The sequence below is a fragment of the Sapajus apella genome, unplaced genomic scaffold (assembly GCF_009761245.1).
Source record: "Sapajus apella isolate SASKATOON/1434 unplaced genomic scaffold, GSC_monkey_1.0 scaffold26, whole genome shotgun sequence".
In the NCBI taxonomy this organism is placed as follows: domain Eukaryota; kingdom Metazoa; phylum Chordata; class Mammalia; order Primates; family Cebidae; genus Sapajus; species Sapajus apella.
The window spans coordinates 3222885-3230628 of record NW_022436966.1 but is presented as its reverse complement, the minus strand read 5'-3'; the positions used below and the strand labels follow the sequence as shown (position 1 = coordinate 3230628).

The following is a 7744-nucleotide window of genomic DNA, read 5'->3' as shown; positions in this document are numbered from 1 at the left end:
CTCCCAGAGTTGGCCCACTTGGAAACCAGGTAATCCGAGCTGGAGGAAAAAAAGCAAAAACCCACAGCCTGTTAGCACACACAACACAAGGCTTTTAACTCAGATCAGAGTTCAGCTGGGCTTTCCATGTGAGCTGGGGGCTGGAGGCAGTTGAGTTTGGTTGGAAAGGAGGTGGTGGGCATGTGCTTGCTTTTCCTCAGAGTCAAGAGTCTGCTGAGCTGGGAGAGCAGGGAGGGAGGAAAAATTTGCCAAAATGGGAAAGGAGAAGCTGGAGATGAGCAGAAGGTGCTAGGAATGTGCTGGAGATGATCAGAAGCTGAGGCTTCCCTTCATGGAAAGAAACCTGGCTGTTGGGTGGTTGATGTTTTTCCGATCTCCTAACTCCTGTGATTCAGGACTGTGGCTTTAGTAATTATCAAAGTACTACTTTGCCCTTGTGCATAAATGGCCAATTACCTCGAGCTGTCAGAAGGACTCAGAAGTCTCAAATAAGGATCAGTTCCCCAAAGTCAGGGAATGGACTAACCCAATTTTGAAAATTTCCAGGCATAGATCTGGAGACAGCATGTCTTTGTGTGGGTGTATAGACATGTATGTAGGGAAGGAATAGAGCCTCCATTTATGATTTTTTTTTTTTTTTTTGAGACAGGGTCTTGCTCTTGTCACCCAGACTGGAGTGCAGTGGAACGATCACAGCTCACTACGGCCTTGACCTCCCAGGCTCAAGCAGATCCTCCTACCTCAGCCTCCCAAGTAGCTGGGACTACAGGTGTGTACCATTAAGCCCAGAGAATTTTGCATTTTTCATAGAGATGAGGTTTTGCTGTGTTTCTCAGGTTAGTCTTGAACTCCTGGGCTCAAACAATCTGCTCACCTTGGCCTCCCATTGTTGGAATTACAGATTAAAGGTGTGAGGCACCATGCCCAGCCTGGAACCTTAATTTTTTTTTTAAAAGCCTGATTGAGGGGGTTATTGAAGCAGCTGTCATGATGCTGGGGTCCCTGGTGTTGAGGAGAAAAGCACTGGTGGCATGGCTACTCCTCTGGCTGCTCAGGTCCCCAACGCTCCAGGGCCATGGAGGTGCCACTGGCTGGAATGTGAGCACTGGAGGTCTGGGGAGCTGCAGTGGCTGAGGGCAGCTGCTAGGAGGTGCCTGGAACATCGCTGGCCTTGCTCTCTGGATGTGGGGTGGCACCAGGGAGGATGCTTTGATACCAAATGCCTCATAGCTGCCGTTTAGAGACACCTTCCTGGCCCTGGAGAAGCACTCCCAGGACAGGGCAGCTGGAACTGGGTCCCCAACAGGGCCCAACTGGGCATGTGGGCCCTGACCACAGTGCTGGTGGTTCATTGCTACAGCAAGAGTCCATCCAACAAGGATGTAGCCCTGATGGAAGCTGTGCGTGCCAACGGTCTGCAAGAAGTCAGCAGGCTGTTGTCAGAAGGTGCAGATATAAATGCAAGGCACAGACTTGGCTGGACAGCACTCATTGTGGCAGCCATCAATCGAAACAACAGTCTGGTACAGGTCCTGCATGCTGCTAGGGCTGATCCAAACCTTGGAGACTATTTCAGCAGTGTTTACAAGACCGCCAAGGAACATTCTTTGGAAGTCCTGGTCACCCAAGAGGATGACTTCAACAACCGGCTGAACATCCATATCAGTTTCAAGGGCTGCACAGCCCTGCACTATGCTGTGCTTGCTGATGACTGCCGCACTGCCGAGGAGCTGCTTGATGGAGGAGCCAACCCCCTGCAGAGCGGTGAAATGGAACACACACCCTTGGATTATGCCCACAAAGGGGAAGTGACGAAGCTTCTGAGCACTTCTGAAGCCAAGTACCAAGAGAAGCAGCGGAAGTGTGAGGCTGAGGAGTGGTGCCGCTTCCCCCTGGAGCAGCGACTGAAGGAGCACATCACCGACCAGGAGAGTGCTATTGCCACAGAGGGCGTTGCGATCTGGAGGAAGGAGAATGGTTGGTACGAGGAAGAACACCCTCTTGGTCTTCCTTTTCTAGGGATCATCTGGAATAGGAAAAACAGAGCTGGGCAAGCAGACAGCCAAATATATGCACAAAGATGCTAAAAAGGACTTCATCAGGCTGGACATGTCTGAGTTCCAGGAGCAACAATAGGTGGCCAAGTTTATTGGGTCCCCACCAGGCTACATCAGCCATGAGGAGGGTGGCCAGCTGACCAAGAAGTTGATGCAGTGCCCCAATGCCGTGGTGCTCTTTGATGGAAGTAGACAAGGCCCATCCAGATGTGCTCACCATCATGCTGCAGCTGTTGGATGAGGGCCGGCTGACAGATGGAAGAGGGATGACCATTGATTGCAAGGACGACATCTTCATCATGACCTCCTGTGTGGCCAGTGACAAGATCACATAGCACGTGCTGCAGCTGAGGCGGGAAGCTTTGGAGATGAGCTGTAACCGTATTGCTGAAAACCTGGGGGATGTCCAGGTAAGTGACAAGATCACTATCTCAAAGAACTTCAAGGAGAATGATTTGCCCTATCCTGAAAGCTCACTTCCAGAGGGATGAGTTTCTGGGACGGATCAATGAGATTGCTTGCTTCCTCCCTTCTGCCACTTGGAGCTCATCCAACTTATCAACAAGGAGCTAAGCTTCTGGGCTAAAAGAGTCAAGCAAAGGCACAATGTCATGCTGCTCTGGGACCGTGAGGTGGCAGACACGCTGGTTGATGCCTACAATGCACACGATGGTGCCCGCTCCATCAAACATGAGGTAGAGTGCCCTGTGATGAACCAGCTGGCAGCAGCCTACGAGCAGGACCTGCTGCCAGGGGCTGCACTCTGCATACCATGGTGGAGGACTCAGACAAGCAGCTAAGCAAGAGCCCAGAAGTGCCCTCACCCCAGGCTGAAAAGCGGCTCCCCAAGCTGCGGCTGGAAATCATTGACAAGGACAGCAAGACTTGCAAACTGGACATTCAGGGACGACTGCAAACTGAGAAGGTATGCAACACCATCTAGCAGCCTCCTACCTGTCTATATGCACCCTCACCATCCAACAAAGGCCCCTCATCTGTGGGGAAAAAAAAAAGAAGCTTGATTGAGATATAATTAACATGCCATATATTTGTCCATTTAAAGTATACAATTCACTGCACTTTAGTATGTGCAGAGTTGTGCAACCATCATCACAGGCAGTTTTAGAACATTTCTTTGCTTCCAAAAGAAACCTGCTACTCTTTAGCTATCACCCCGTCTTCTCTCCCGACCCCAGCCTTAAACAAGCACTGACATACTTTCTGCCGCTATAGATTTCTCTATTCCGGACTTTCATATGAATGGAATTATATAATATGTGGACTTTGTGCCTAGTTTCTTTCACTTAGCATGTTTTCAAGGTTCATGCGTGTTGTAGCATGTATCATCACTTCAATCCTTTTTATGACTATTATTCCATTGTATGTGTATGCTACATTGTGTTTATCCATTCATCAGTTGATGGACATTCGGGTTGCTTCCATCTTTTGGCTCTAATGAATAATGCTGCTATAAACATCTGTGTACAAGTTTCTTTGTGGGTATATGTTCTCATTTCTCTTATACAATGTTGCTGTAAATATTTGTATGTAAGCTTTTGTGAGGGAGTGCTTTCATTCTCTTGGTATTCCCTGGTAGTGGAATTGCTGGATCATATGGTAACTCTATGTTTAATCATTTGAGGAATTGCCTGACTGTACGAGGGTTCCAATTTCTCCACATCCTGGCCAACACTTGTTCTTTTCTTCTTTCTTTCTTTAAAAAATATCCTAGTGAGTGAGAAGTAGTGTTATGGTTTTTGTTTGCATTTCTCTAATGACTAATGATCTAGAGCATTTCTAGATGTGCATATTGGCCATTTATATATCTTCTTTGGAGAAATGTGTATTCAGATTTTTTGCCCATTTTAAGATTGGATAATCAGTCTTTTTACATTGAGTCATAAGAGTTTTTTAATACAGACAAGATCTTGCTTTGTCACCCAGGCTGGATTGCAGTGGCTTGATGAAGCTCACTGTCAAGCTCCTGGGCTCAAGTGATCCTCCTGCCTGAGCCTCCCCATTAGCTGGGATTACAGGTGTGCACCACCATGCCTGGCTAGTTAAAAATTTTTTTTTTTTTTGTAGAGACAAGGTCTCACTATTTGCCCAGGCTAATCTCAAACTCCTGGCTTCAAGCAACCCTCCAACCTGGGCCTCTCAAAACACTGGTATTACAGGTGTAAGCCCAGGCTCCTGGCCCTGGATCTTACTCTTAGCTCTTTATTTTAGATCTTTCCTCTATTTTGAGTTAACCATTTAAAATGGAGGTATAATTTATGTAACATACTATCAACCAGTTTAAAATGTACAATTCTGTGGTATTTAGTGCATTTATAATGTATAACCGCTACCTCTCTCTAGTTTCAAAATGTTTTCACCACCCCAGAAGAACAACCCATATCCATGAAATAATGACCCCAAATAATTAAATCCCCTGTTAACCACTAGTCTACTTTCTGTCTTGATGAATTTGCCTATTCTGGCTATTTTATATAGAAGGAATATTCCAATATGTTACCCTTTGTGCCTGGTTTCTTTCAGTTAGCATAATGTTTTAGAGATTCATCCAAGTTACAGAATGTATCAGTACTTCATTCCTTTTCCTGTGGCTGAATATTCCATTGTATGTATATAGTGCCATTTGCTGATATATTCATCCATTGACAGGCATTTGGGTTGTTTCCACCTTTTGGATATTATAAATAATGCTGCTATAAATATCTCTGTACAAGTTTCTATGTGGGTATATGTTCTCATTTCTCTTGTATGTATGTGTGTATATATATATATATGTTATATATATACACATATATATGTTTTATATATACACAAATATATATATGTTATATATATACACACATAGAAACTTTGTACATATTTATATACACACACACATATATATACAATACACACACACACACGCACACACATACACACGAGTGGAATTGCTGGGTCATGTGGTAATTCTATATTTAACTTTTCAAGGAACTGCTAAACTGTTTTCCATAGTGGCAGCATTATTTTACATACCCACCAGCAATGCATGAGAGTTCTAATTACTCCACATCCTCATCAATACTTATCTTCTGTTTTTTAAAATAAGTTATTACAGCCATCCTCACAGGTATTAAGTAGTATGTCACTGTGGTTTTGATTTACATTCCTAATGACCAATTGAGTTAATTTTTTCATATGATGTGAAGGACCACATAGCAGTCTTGGTACCCTTGTAGAAAATTAGTTGATCACAGGCTGGGCGCGGTGGCTCATGCCTGTAATCCCAGCACTTTGGGAGACCAAGACGGGTGGATCATGAGGTCAAGAGATTGAGATCACCCTGGCCAACATGGTGAAACCCTGTCTCTACTAAAAATACAAAAATTAGCTGGGCGTGGTGGCGCATGCCTGTAGTCCCAGCTTCTTGGAGGGAGGCAGGAGAATCTCTTGAACCTGGGAGGCGGAGGTTGCAGTGGGCTGAGATTGCACCACTGCACTCCAGCCTGGATGACAGAGCAAGGCTCTGTCAAAGAAAAAAAAAGAAAATTAGTTGATCAGAGATGTATGAGGTTTCTTTCTTGGCTGTTAATTTTATTCATCGACATGTCTGTCCTTGTGCTAGTATTACACTGTCTTGATTACTTTATAGTAACCAGGAATGTCTGTAGTAAGTTTTGAAATCAGAAAGTGTAGTCCTCCTACTTTGTTATTTTTCAGGATTGTTTTGGCTAGTCTGGATCCCTTGAAACTCCATATGAATTTTACAATCATGATTGATTCCTATGAAGAAATCAGTTGAGATTCTGATAGGGTTTTTGTTGAATTCTATAGATCAGTTTGGGGAGTTTCACTATCTTATCAGTGTTAAGTCTATTGACTCATAAACAGGAAATTTTTCCACTTATTTAGATCTTCTTTAATGTCTAAAACAAACAGTTCATTTAGAAGGCACATTCATGTAGTCAACTTTCTGGGACTTACAGTTTGAACCTATGAGACATTCAGGGAAAGGAGTTCCGTGGAAGGTGGGGAAGCGTATAATGAATTCTGGCTTGATGCCTCATTCTTGAATTCCCCAGAGGTGAGGAGGATCTCCCCTTCTGAGCTGCACCCTTTACAGTAAGTCTCAGTGGCCTTCAGGAGACGGCTGCTGAGCAGGCTCAAGAAACCTGCTGGAAGTCCCTAGTCAACTGCCCTGGAGAAGGCAGGGGCTGCTTCCTGCCATGCTAGGGAGCCTGATTTCTGGGGTGAGGGAGAATGAATCATGACCCTCTTGGACCCAATCTACCTGCCTATGGGAGGTTGTGGTGAGTCACCCTTACTTACTAACGATATTGTTTAAATGACTCTGAATAACCTCAGAGGTTTGCCTCTACTCTCCTGAAAGTTCTAATTTATAGAATGATGCCCTCTGGTTTCATAACTAAACAAAATGCACATCAACAGTTGAGAGAGAAAGTGGGGAGACAGAATATACCAGGCCCTCATGAAATTTCTCTAATTAATAACCCATGTCTGATGTGACTCCATTTTATAAAGAAATCGATTTTTATTTTCCTTTATTTCTAATGCCATTCTCTTCTCTGCTGCAGGGAGTCCTTATCTGTCCCCTGAATACCCAGTTTAAGCTTTTCTCCTCCTGATGAACCTCCTCTGACTGTCTTTTCTGCATTTCTGGTATGTGCAGTCAGAGTTTCTACCCAACACTTCCTCACACGCAGTTGGGATTGCTTTCTGATAGTCCCCGGCATGCATCTCTTTCCTGTGCTGTCATCTCCACAAGGGCAGGGCAGGGCTGTGCTGCCGACCTCATCTGCATGCCCTGGGGGATTGGGCTCACACTGGGTGCAGCCGGAAGTGTGGCCCCAGTGGAATGTCCTGACCCTTTCCAGTACAGGATTGCTACTTCCTGTCCTCATCCAGGCTGTGGAGGTTACGTTTAAACCTTTCCCACACCTGGGTCTCTACCTCAGTTGTCCTTGCAGGTTGTGTTGGTTCATCATGCCCTGGGCATTCCTAAGGCCATTATAGAGTGTCAGGTCTAGGTCTTTATCTTGATTAGAATACTAACTTCCTGAATTTGGCCAGTGGGCAGCCTTTCCTTAATGAATGAAAAAAGAACTGGAATGTTACTGTAAATGAGTATCTACCCCATTCTTTTTCTGCAGAACTATTAGCATTTTGTTGTTATGAAATTTACTGGTTATCTAATTGGATGCATATTGCTAGAGTGCTTCTGATTTTCTTTGTTCTGACACCAAGTTTCATTTTAATGATATGGGAGAAAAACTAATCCTTTTAATTAAACCAACATGGATATTAACTATTATCAATGACTTCTAGCAGATAAATCTTACATGCAAGAAACAGGGCAGACACCTCCTGCACTCCCTGGGTAGCCTGCGGGGCAGCCTCTGGGAACTCAGTCTCAAAGGGATGAAGGGCCCATGGGTGTTCCTAGTTCCATGGAGGATGGGGACTAGTATGGATCATTCATTTATTCACTTTTAGTTGCATTTTGCTAAGTCCTTACAAATAACGTGTAAACAAAAATAAAATCCTAAGCACCCCCTTGCCACCCACCCGCAACTGAGTGGATCCCTTTTGGACCAAGGGAACCCCAGAGAAACATGAAAAACTGAATTCCCAGTGTATTAGTCAGGGCTCCCTAGAGGGACAGAACTAAGGAG

The 7744-nt window shown here is 44.6% G+C and overlaps 1 pseudogene; it reads left to right on the top strand.

Moving 5' to 3' along the window:
- Positions 1-990: 990 nt before the first annotated feature.
- LOC116560395 lies at positions 991-3000 on the top strand (annotated as a pseudogene).
- The last annotated feature ends 4744 nt before the right edge of the window (positions 3001-7744 follow it).